Raw genomic sequence first — 12,371 nt, 5'->3', positions numbered from 1 at the left:
GATACCTGCTACATGCCAGGCACATGCATGGCCTTGCATAATCTCATAACAACTCTACCAAACAGGAGTTTGTATTATGCCCATTAAGCAGATGAAGAGGCTGTGGCACAAGAAAATCGATCAGCATTGCCAGGGTATCTGACCTTAGAGCCCAGGATCTTGACCAGTAAGCTAGAAATGAAGCATAATTTACTTACCAGTTTTCCGTTGATGGACATTAAGCTATTTCCTACTTTTCTGGTATAAAAAATAAGATTGCAGTGAAATTTTAGGGCATATATATCTTTGTACCTTAGTGAGTTCTCTCTAAGTTAACTTGAAAGTGGTGGGGTGTGGGGTTTGTGGGTCAAAGTGTATGCTCAATTTATGCTTGACTGTGCACCCGATTTCCCTCCGGACAGCATGTGCTGGCTCACACTCCCACCAGCTGTACAGGAGAATTTCCAGTGCCCCACGACCTTGCCAATACTAGGCTTCCTCATCAGTTTTTTCTCTCCTTTATTTTTCTTCAGAAAAAAAAATAGCCTTTGAAAAAATTGTAGGAACAAGTGCAATGTGCGCTTGTAAGTGCTTCACCCAGTGTAGATCCACCCGGTGTTAACATTTTGCCACATCTGCTCTCTGTTAGTTTTTATCAAACTGGAGTTATCTATGGACATCATAACACTTGATGGCTAAATACTTCGGCGTGTGTCTCTTAAGAACAAAATCACACCCTTACGTAAGCATAAAATAATTGGTACACTTGTGAATTGCTAAAATACGATTTTCTAATACAAAATTCATATCAAATCATTGAATAAAGACACTTCTTGACTTAAAATGAGATTACATCCCAATAAACCCATCATAAGTTGAAAAAATGTAAGTAAAAATGCATTTAATACACTAAATCTGCTGAATATTATAACAACTTTGCCTATATTAAATGTGCTCAGAACACTTACATTAGTCTACGGTTGGACAAAATTATCCAACACAGAGCCTATTTTATAATAAAGTGTTAGGTATCTCATGTAATGTATGGAATACCATGCTAAAAGTGAAAAGCAGAATGGTATGGGTTCTCACAGTACGGTTTCCACTGAATGCCTATCACTTTTGCCCCATTGTAAAATTGAAGAATTGTAAGTTGAACAATTGTAAGTTGTGGACTGTCTGTACTTAACAGATTTTGTCTTGATCCAGAATGGAATCAAGGGTCACATACTGTTTCCCTGTCACGTCTCTTGAATCCAGAACAGATCTCCAGCCTTTTTGTGGTCTCTCATGACATTGGCATTTTGAAGAGTTTTATGGAGTGTACTTACGCCTGGATTTATCTGATTGTGCCTCAGGATTAGATTTAGCGTAAATACTGTTGGCAGGCATATTATACAGATGCTGTTGCCTCCTTCTCAGGGCATGGTATCAGGAGGAACAACAAGATGCCAATTTGTCCACAATTTGTGACATTAACTTTGATCACTCAGTTAAGTGAGTGCCTGCTATATTTCTCTGTTGGAAATGTACCCTGATCTTCTGTGATTATTAAGTGACCTACTGGGTGATACTTTGAGACAGAATGTCTTGCTTCCCAACAATCTCTTACCCAGTGATTTTAGAATCTATTGATCATCCTTGCCTGGATCAATTGCTGCTTTCCTGACTATAAAGTGCTTTTTCATTTCCCCTTCTTTCTACTTTTAAAAAAAGTTATCGCTTTTCTATAAAGAAAAGCTTCTTATTCCACCCCTCAACTTTTTTAGTATCAGATTGTACTCATGGCTTCTTTCTCAATCCAGTGAATTTCTGTCGCTATCCATTTTGACAGCCAGATCATCCCAAATTTGGCAAGTGGCAGCCCCTTCAAGCTGGACCTGTGTCCTCTGAGCCCCTCTCTGCTCTCTGGCACGAGATGCTCCAGGCTCACCTTGCACTTTCTTTGCCTCAGGTCTGGCATCAGCCATTTCTCCAAGAGCCCTCTCATCTTTGTTTATATATTTATTCATATTTAATATCTCATTATTATTAGTTTTAAAATTTATATAAAATAAAGTTGACTTTTGTGTGTAGTTGTAGGAATTTTAATATAGGTATAGGTTTGTGAAGTCACCACTCTAATTGAGATACAGAACAACTCCAAATCATCAAGTTACACACTTCAAATATATATAATTTTTAATTGTCAGCTATACCTCAGTAAAACTGGGGAGAAAAGATACAGTTTCATGCTCAGAGACTACGTTGTGCTTCCTGTTTGTGGTCAAACACGTCCTTTATCCCTGGCAGCTGCTGATCTTATCTCTGTCTTTATAGTTTTACCTCTTCTAGAACGTTACAAAAATGAGATCACATAATATGCAGCCTTTTGAGTCTGGCTTCTACTTTCCTTTAGCATAATGCCTTTGAGACTCAGCTGTTGCATGCATCAATAGTTCATTCCTTTTTATTGCTGAGTGGTAGGTATTCCATTGTGCGGATGATCCACAGTTTGTTTATGCATTTACCCACTAAGACAAATGGGTTGTGTCCAGTTTTTGTTGATTATGAATAGAGCTGCATAAACATTTATGTATAGAGTTTTCTTGTGTGAGCATAAGTTTTCATTTCTCTTGGGTAGGTGCCTAGGAGTGGGATTACTGAGTTGCACACTAAGTGTATGTTTCACCTTTTAAAAGCTGTCAAGCCTTTTCCAGAGCAGCCAAGCCAGTCTGCGTTCCACCAGCAATTCCTGAGAGTTTCAGTTGCTCTGCATCCTTGCCAGTGCTTGATATTGCCAGGTTGCTTTTTTTAAAACTCATTTTAAAATATGTTCAGTGCCTCCCTTTTTTAATCTTTGTAAATGTTATAGGTGAATTTAAAAAGTCAATCTCAATATACATTGACTGATAATAATACTATTAATTACTATTACTGTTAATAATACTAATAAGTAACTATCAATCTCATAGATGAAAAAGATGATTTATGATCTTTAAAAATTTGCATTTTTATTATTAGGGAAGTCAGAAGGGCTCAATTTTAAACAGAGAGAGAAGCTGATAGAGAAGTGTGTTCTCGCCTGAAGGTGTCTTTCATCTTGGGCTGCCTCTATCTATTTCTGGGATCACTGGTGGCCCTTGTACTCTTATCCTCAGCTCTTCCTGGGGGCATTTTCATTTCATTGAGGCCATGGATGGGAAAGAATGTCCAGCCCATTCTCTCTCCCTCTTCTGATTAAAAGGAGGGGAGGCAGAAGTGGAAAGGGCAAAACCAATTATAGGTTGTAGCCTACACTATCCAAAGCAATGTATACATTCAATGAAATCTCTGTCAAAATACCTATGACATTCTTTAGAGAAGCAGAAAAAAATAATCCTAAAATGTATGTGGAACCACAAAAGACCAAAATAGCTAAAGTTGTCCTGAGCAAAAGAACAATCCTGGAGGAATCACATTACCTGACTTCAAATTATACTACAGGGCTATAGTAAACAAAACAGCATCATACCGGTATAAAAACAGACACATAGACAAATGGAACAGAATAGAGAACCCAGAAATAAATCTAGACATCATCAGTGAACTCATTTTCGACAAAGGTACCAAGAACATACACTGGGGAAAGAATAGTCTCTTCAATAAATGGTGCTTGGAAAACTGGCTATCCATGTGCAGAAGAATGAGACTAGACCCCTGTCACTTTCTACCCACAAAAATCAAACCAAAATGGATTAAAGACAAATGTAAGACCTCAAACTACAAAACTACCAAAAACAAACAAACAAACAGACAAACAAAAAAAAAACACTGGAAGTTCCCCAGGATATTGGTCTGGGCAAAAATTTCTTGAGTAATACTCTAAAAGTACAGGCAACTAAAGCAAAAAAGGAAAAATGGGATTATATGAAGTTAAAAAGCTTCTGGCCAAGCATGGTGGCTCAAGCTTTTAATTCCAGCACTTTGGGAGGCCAAGACGGGTGGATCGTCTGAGGTCAGGAGTTCGAGACCAGCCTGGTCAACATGGTGAAACACCATCTCTACTAAAAATACAAAAATAAGCCGAGTGTAGTGGTACATGCCTATAATCCCAGCTACTCAGGAGGCTGAGACAAGAGAATCACTTGAACTTGGGGAGATGGAGGTTGCAGTGAACTGCGATTGCTCTACTGCACTCCAGCCTGGGCAACAGAGTGAGATTCTGTCAAAAAAAAAAAAAAAAAAAAAAAAGTTTCTGCACAGCAAAGGAAACAGTCAACAAAGTGAAGAGACAACCCACAGAATGGGAAAAATATTTGCAGAGTATCCATCTGACAAGGAATTAATAACCAGAATATATAAGGAGTTCAAACAACTCAAAAGGAAAAAATCTAGTAATTCAATTAAAAATGGGCAAAATATCTGAATAGATGTTTCTTAAAAGAAAAATATACAAATGGCAAACAGGTATATGAAAAGGTGCTCAACATCATTGGTCATCAGAGAAATACAAATCAAAACTACAATGAGATATCATCTTACCCTAGTTAAAATGGCTTATATCCAAATGACAGGCAGTAACGAATGCTGGCAGGGATGTGGAGAAAAGGGAACCCGTGTACACTGTTGGTGGGAAGGCAAATTCGTACAGCCACTAGGGAGAACAGTTTGGAGGTTCCTCAAAAAACTGAAAATAGAACTACCGTATGATCCAGCAATCCCACTGCTAGGTATATACCTGAAAGAAAGGAAATCAGTGTATTGAAGAGATACCTGCACTCCCATGTTTATTGCAGCACTATTCACAATAGCCAAGATTTGGAAACAACCCAAGTGTCCATAAACAGATGAATGGATAAAGAAAATGTGGTACATATACACAATAGAGTACTATGCAGCCGTAAAAATATGAGATTCTGTCATTTGCAACATCATGGATTGAACTGGAGGTGGTTACATTAAGTGAAACAAACCAGGCACAGAAAGACAAACTTCACATGTTCTCACTTATTTGTAGGAGCTAAAAATTAAATCAGTTGAACTCATGGAGACAGAGAGTAGAAGGATGGTTGTCAGAGGCTGGGAAGAGTCGTGGTGGTGGGGTTGGGGTGGCGGGGAGGGGAAATGGGCATGGTTAATGGGTACTAAGATATAATTGAATGAATGATATTTTGTCAATTGGATAATTAATAGAATGAATAAGATCTCATATTTGGTAGCACAATAGGGTAACTTGTCAATAATAATTTGATTACACATTTAAAAATAACTAAAAGAGTATAACTGGAATGTTTATAACATGAAGAAAAGATAAATGCTTGAGGTGATGGGTACCCCATTTACCCCGATGTGATTATTACACATTGTATACCTATATAAAAATATCTCATGTTCCCCATAAATACATATACCTACTATGTATGTACCTATAAAAAATTATAGAGTGTGGTCATCAGAGCATGGAGTCATGTTCCTACACAGTGCTTAAAACTTCCACTAGGGATGTGAATTCGAAGATGGCCAAATAGGAACAGCTCCAGTCTCCATCTCCCAGCGCGAGCGACACAGAAGACCGGTGATTTCTGCATTTTCAACTGAGGTACTGGGGTCATCTCACTCGGGAGTGCCGGACAATCCCTGCCGGTCAGCTGCTGCAGCCTGACCAGCGAGAGCTGAAGCAGGGCGAGGCATCGCCTCACCCGGGAAGCGCGAGGGGGAAGGGAGTCCCTTTTCCTAGCCAGGGGAACTGAGACACACAACACCTGGAAAATCGGGTAACTCCCACCCCAATACTGCGCTATAACACTGGCACACCAGAGAATATATCCCACACCTGGCCGGGAGGGTCCCACGCCCACGGAGCCTCCCTTGCTAACACAAGGGAGGCTCCCTTGTTAGCAAGCCTCCCTTGCTAACACAGCAGTCTGCGGCAATCTAACCGCAAGGCAGCAGCGAGGCTGGGGGAGGGGCGCCCGCCATCGCTGAGGCTTAAGTAGGTAAATAAAGCCGCTGGGAAGCTCGAACTGGGTGGAGCTCACAGCAGCTCAAGGAAACCTGCCTGTCTCTGTAGACTGCGCCTCTGGGGACAGGGCTCAGCTAAAGGAGCAGAAGCCAGTGCAGACGCGAACGACTCTGTCTGACAGCTTTGAAGAGAGCAGTGGATCTCCCAACATGGAGGTTGAGATCTGAGAAGGGACAGACTGCCTGCTCAAGTGGGTCCCTGACCCCTGAGTAGCCTAACTGGGAGACATCCCCCACTAGGGGCAGTCTGACACCCCACACCTCACAGGGTGGAGTACACCCCTGAAAGGAAGCTTCCAAAGCAAGAATCAGACAGGTGCACTCGCTGTTCAGCAATATTCTGTCTTCTGCAACCTCTGCTGCTGATACCCAGGCAAACAGGGTCTGGAGTGGACCTCAAGCAATCTCCAACAGACCTATAGCTGAGGGTCCTGACTGTCAGAAGGAAAACTATCAAACAGGAAGGACACCTATACCAAAACCCCATCAGTACGTCACCATCATCAAAGGACCAGAGACAGATAAAACCACAAAGATGGGGAAAAAGCAGGGCAGAAAAGCTGGAAATTCAAAAAATAAGAGCAGATCTCCTCCTGCAAAGGAGCACAGCCCATCGCCAGCAATGGATCAAAGCTGATCAGAGAATGATTTTGATGAGATGAGAGAAGAAGGCTTCAGTCCATCAAACCTCTCAGAGCTAAAGGAGGAATTACATACCCAGCGCAAAGAAACTAAAAATCTTGAAAAAAGAGTGGAAGAATTGACAGCTAGACTAATTAATGCAGAGAAGGTCATAAATGAAATGACAGAGATGAAAACCATGACACAAGAAATACGTGACAAATGCACAAGCTTCAGTAACCGACTCGATCAACTGGAAGAAAGAGTATCAGCGATGGAGGATCAAATGAATGAAATGAAGTGAGAAGAGAAACCAAAAGAAAAAAGAGGAAAAAGAAATGAACAAAGCCTGCAAGAAGTATGGGATTATGTAAAAAGACCAAATCTACGTCTGATTGGGGTGCCTGAAAGTGAGGGGGAAAATGGAACCAAATTGGAAAACACTCTACAGGATATCATCCAGGAGAACTTCCCCAACCTAGCAGGGCAGGCCAACATTCAAATTCAGGAAATACAGAGAACGCCACAAAGATACTCCTCCAGAAGAGCAACTCCAAGACACATAATTGCCAGATTCACCAAAGTTGAAATGAAGGAAAAAATCTTAAGGGCAGCCAGAGAGAAAGGTCGGGTTACCCACAAAGGGAAGCCCATCAGACTGACAGCAGATCTCTCAGCAGAAACTCTACAAGCCAGAAGAGAGTGGGGGCCAATATTCAACGTTCTTAAAGAAAAGAATTTTAAACCCAGAATTTCATATCCAGCCAAACTAAGTTTCATAAGTGAAGGAGAAATAAAATTCTTTACAGATAAGCAAATGCTTAGAGATTTTGTCACCACCAGGCCTGCCTTACAAGAGACCCTGAAGGAAGCCCTAAACATGGAAAGGAACAACCGGTACCAGCCATTGCAAAAACATGCCAAAATGTAAAGACCATCGAGGCTAGGAAGAAACTGCATCAACTAATGAGCAAAATAACCCGTTAATATCATAATGGCAGGATCAAGTTCACACTTAACAATATTAACCTTAAATGTAAATGGACTAAATGCTCCAATTAAAAGACACAGACTGGCAAACTGGATAAAGAGTCAAGACCCATCAGTCTGCTGTCTTCAGGAGACCCATCTCACATGCAGAGACATACATAGGCTCAAAATAAAGGGATGGAGGAAGATCTACCAAGCAAATGGAGAACAAAAAAAAGCAGGGGTTGCAATCCTAGTTTCTGATAAAACAGACTTTAAACCATGAAAGATCAAAAGAGACAAAGAAGGCCATTACATAATGGTAAAGGGATCAATTCAACAGGAAGAGCTAACTATCCTAAATATATATGCACCCAATACAGGAGCACCCAGATTCATAAAGCAAGTCCTTAGAGACTTACAAAGAGACTTAGACTCCTACAATAATAATGGGAGACTTCAACACTCCACTGTCAACATTAGACAGATCAACGAGACAGAAAGTTAACAAGGATATCCAGGAATTGAACTCATCTCTGCACCAAGCGGACCTAATAGACATGTATAGAACTCTCCACCCCAAGTCAACAGAATATACATTCTTCGCAGCACCACATCGTACTTATTCCAAAATTGACCACATAATTGGAAGTAAAGCACTCCTCAGCAAATGTAAAAGAACAGAAATTATAACAAACTGTCTCTCAGACCACAGTGCAATCAAACTAGACCTGAGGACTAAGAAACTCAATCAAAACCGCTCAACTACATGGAAACTGAACAACCTGCTCCTGAATGACTACTGGGTACATAACGAAATGAAAGCAGAAATAAAGATGTTCTTTGAAACCAATGAGAACAAAGATACAACATACCAGAATCTCTGGGACACATTTAAAGCAGTGTGTAGAGGGAAATTTATAGCACTAAGTGCCCACAAGAGAAAGCAGGAAAGATCTAAAATTGACACTCTAACATCACAATTGAACGAACTAGAGAGGCAAGAGCAAACACATTCAAAAGCTAGCAGAAGGCAAGAAATAACTAAGATCAGAGCAGAACTGAAGGAGATAGAGACACAAAAAACCCTCCAAAAAATCAATGAATCCAGGAGTTGGTTTTTTGAAAAGATCAACAAAATTGACAGACCGCTACCAAGGCTAATAAAGAAGAAAAGAGAGAGGAATCAAATAGACGCAATAAAAAATGATAAAGGGGATATCACCACCAACCCCACAGAAATACAAACTACCATCAGAGAATACTATAAACACCTCTACGCAAATCAACTAGAAAATCTAGAAGAAATGGATAATTTCCTGGACACGTACACTCTTCCAAGACTAAACCAGGAAGAAGTTGAATCCCCGAATAGACCAATAGCAGGCTCTGAAATTGAGGCAACAATTAATAGCCTACCCACCAAAAAAAGCCCAGGACCAGATGGATTCACAGCTGAATTCTACCAGAGGTACAAGGAGGAGCTGGTACCATTCCTTCTGAAACTATTCCAATCAATAGAAAAAGAGGGAATCCTCCCTAACTCATTTTATGAGGCCAACATCATCCTGATATCAAAGCCTGGCAGAGACACACACAAAAAAGAGAATTTCAGACCAATACCCCTGATGAACATCGATGCAAAAATCCTCAATAAAATACTGGCAAACCGGATTCAGCAGCACATCAAAAAGCTTATCCACCATGATCAAGTGGGCTTCATCCCTGGGATGCAAGGCTGGTTCAACATTCGCAAATCAATCAACGTAATCCAGCATACAAACAGAACCAAAGACAAGAACCACATGATTATCTCAATAGATGCAGAAAAGGCTTTTGACAAAATTCAACAGCCCTTCATGCTAAAAACGCTCAACAAATTCGGTATTGATGGAACGTACCTCAAAATAATAAGAGCTATTTATGACAAACCCACAGCTAATATCATACTGAATGGGCAAAAACTGGAAAAGTTCCCTTTGAAAACTGGCACAAGACAGGGATGCCCTCTCTCACCACTCCTATTCAACATAGTGTTGGAAGTTCTGGCTAGGGCAATCAGGCAAGAGAAAGAAATCAAGGGTATTCAGTTAGGAAAAGAAGAAGTCAAATTGTCCCTGTTTGCAGATGACATGATTGTATATTTAGAAAACCCCATCGTCTCAGCCCAAAATCTTCTTAAGCTGATAAGCAACTTCAGCAAAGTCTCAGGATACAAAATTAATGTGCAAAAATCACAAGCATTCTTATACACCAGTAACAGACAAGCAGAGAGCCAAATCAGGAATGAACTTCCATTCACAATTGCTTCAAAGAGAATAAAATACCTGGGAATCCAACTTACAAGGGATGTAAAGGACCTCTTCAAGGAGAACTACAAACCACTGCTCAGTGAAATAAAAGAGGACACAAACAAATGGAAGAACATACCATGCTCATGGATAGGAAGAATCAATATCGTGAAAATGGCCATAGTGCCCAAGGTTATTTATAGATTCAATGCCATCCCCATCAAGCTACCAATGAGTTTCTTCACCGAATTGGAAAAAAACTGCTTTAAAGTTCATATGGAACCAAAAAAGAGCCCGCATTGCCAAGACAATCCTAAGTCAAAAGGACAAAGCCGGAGGCGTCACGCTACCTGACTTCAAACTGTACTACATGGCTACAGTAACCAAAACAGCATGGTACTGGTACCAAAACAGAGATATAGACCAATGGAACAGAATGGAGTCCTCAGAAATAATGCCACACATCTACAACCATCTGATCTTTGACAAACCTGACAAAAACAAGAAATGGGGAAAGGATTCCCTATTTAATAAATGGTGCTGGGAAAATTGGCTAGCCATAAGTAGAAAGCTGAAACTGGATCCTTTCCTTACTCCTTATACGAAGATTAATTCAAGATGGATTAGAGACTTAAATGTTAGACCTAATACCATAAAAACCCTAGAAGAAAATCTAGGTAGTACCATTCAGGACATAGGCATGGGCAAGGACTTCATGTCTAAAACACCAAAAGCAACGGCAGCAAAAGCCAAAATTGACAAATGGGATCTAATTAAACTAAAGAGCTTCTGCACAGCAAAAGAAACTACCATCAGAGTGAACAGGCAACCTACAGAATGGGAGAAAATTTTTGCAATCTACTCATCTGACAAAGGGCTAATTTCCAGAATCTACAAAGAACTCAAACAAATATACAAGAAAAAAACAAACAACCCCATCCAAAAGTGGGGAAAGGATATGAACAGACATTTCTCAAAAGAAGACATTCATACAGCCAACAGACACATGAAAAAATGCTCATCATCACTGGCCATCAGAGAAATGCAAATCAAAACCACAATGAGATACCATCTCACACCAGTTAGAATGGCAATCATTAAAAAATCAGGAAACAACAGGTGTTGGAGAGGATGTGGAGAAATAGGAACACTTTTACACTGTTGGTGGGATTGTAAACTAGTTCAACCATTATGGAAAACAGTATGGCAATTCCTCAAGGATCTAGAACTAGATGTACCATATGACCCAGCCATCCCACTACTGGGTATATACCCAAAGGATTATAAATTATGCTACTACAAAGACACATGCACACGTATGTTTATTGCGGCACTATTCACAATAGCAAAGACTTGGAATCGACCCAAATGTCCATCAGTGACAGACTGGATTAAGAAAATGTGGCACATATACACCATGGAATACTATGCAGCCATAAAAAACGATGAGTTTGCGTCCTTTGTAGGGACATGGATGCAGCTGGAAACCATCATTCTTAGCAAACTATCACAAGAAGAGAAAACCAAACACCGCATGTTCTCACTCATAGGTGGGAACTGAACAATGAGATCACTTGGACTCGGGAAGGGGAACATCACACAATGGGGCCTATCATGGGGAGGGGGGAGGGGGGAGGGATTGCATTGGGGAGTTATACCTGATATAAATGATGAATTGATGGGTGCTGACGAGTTGATGGGTGCAGCACGCCAACATGGCACATGTATACATATGTAACAAACCTGCACGTTATGCACATGTACCCTAGAACTTAAAGTATTAAAAAAAAAAAAAAAAAAAAAGAAATCACAAAACCACACAACTGCCTTCATGGTGCCAATTCTTAAGATAATGTGGTGTATAACTTTGGACCAATAAATTTGAAATTAAAAAAAAAAAAAGAAAATGTCGTATCTATAGTGAAATACTATTCAGCTATTAAAAAAAAAAAGAAAAAAAAAAGATGAAATCCTGTCTTTGGTGGCAACATGGATGAGCCTAGAGGATGTTATGTTAAGTGAAATAAGCCAGACACAGAAAGATAAATACTGCATGTTCTCACTCATATATGGGAGCTAAAAATAAAAAATGTTGAGCTCACAGAAGTAGAGTAGAATTGTAGATATTAGAGGAAGGGAAGGGTGAGGGGAGGGGAAGGATAGGGGGAGGCAGGTTAATGGATACAAAATTACAGCTAGATTGGAGGAATAAGTTCTGATGTCCTGTAGCATCTTAGGGAGAATATGGTTAACTCAAAAAGCTAAAAGAGAATTCTGTATATAATACAACAAAATTATAAATGTTTGAGGTGATAGATATGCTAATTACCCTGATTTGACCATTACACATTGTATACATGTATTGAAATATTCTGTATCCCATAAATATGTACAATTATGTGTCAACTAAAAATGAAAGAAAAAAAAGAAAAAAAAAAGAAATATGTGAATTCATGAAATAATTAGAAAAGGTTAAAAATTCTAAATTGAGTGTTTTAAAAGACTTTGTAAACATAAGTTGCTAAAACA

The 12,371-nt window shown here is 39.8% G+C and overlaps 1 long non-coding RNA gene across 1 annotated transcript in view; it reads right to left on the bottom strand.

The window, feature by feature from the left end:
• Positions 1-12,371, bottom strand: part of LOC111526241 — an 89,348-nt gene that overhangs the window by 5,367 nt on the left and 71,610 nt on the right. The gene's annotated exons all lie outside the window — the stretch shown is intronic.

This window comes from Piliocolobus tephrosceles, chromosome 20 (assembly GCF_002776525.5).
Source record: "Piliocolobus tephrosceles isolate RC106 chromosome 20, ASM277652v3, whole genome shotgun sequence".
NCBI lineage: Eukaryota > Metazoa > Chordata > Mammalia > Primates > Cercopithecidae > Piliocolobus > Piliocolobus tephrosceles.
Note: the sequence above shows the minus strand (reverse complement) of the source record. Positions and strands in the feature narration are given on the sequence as shown.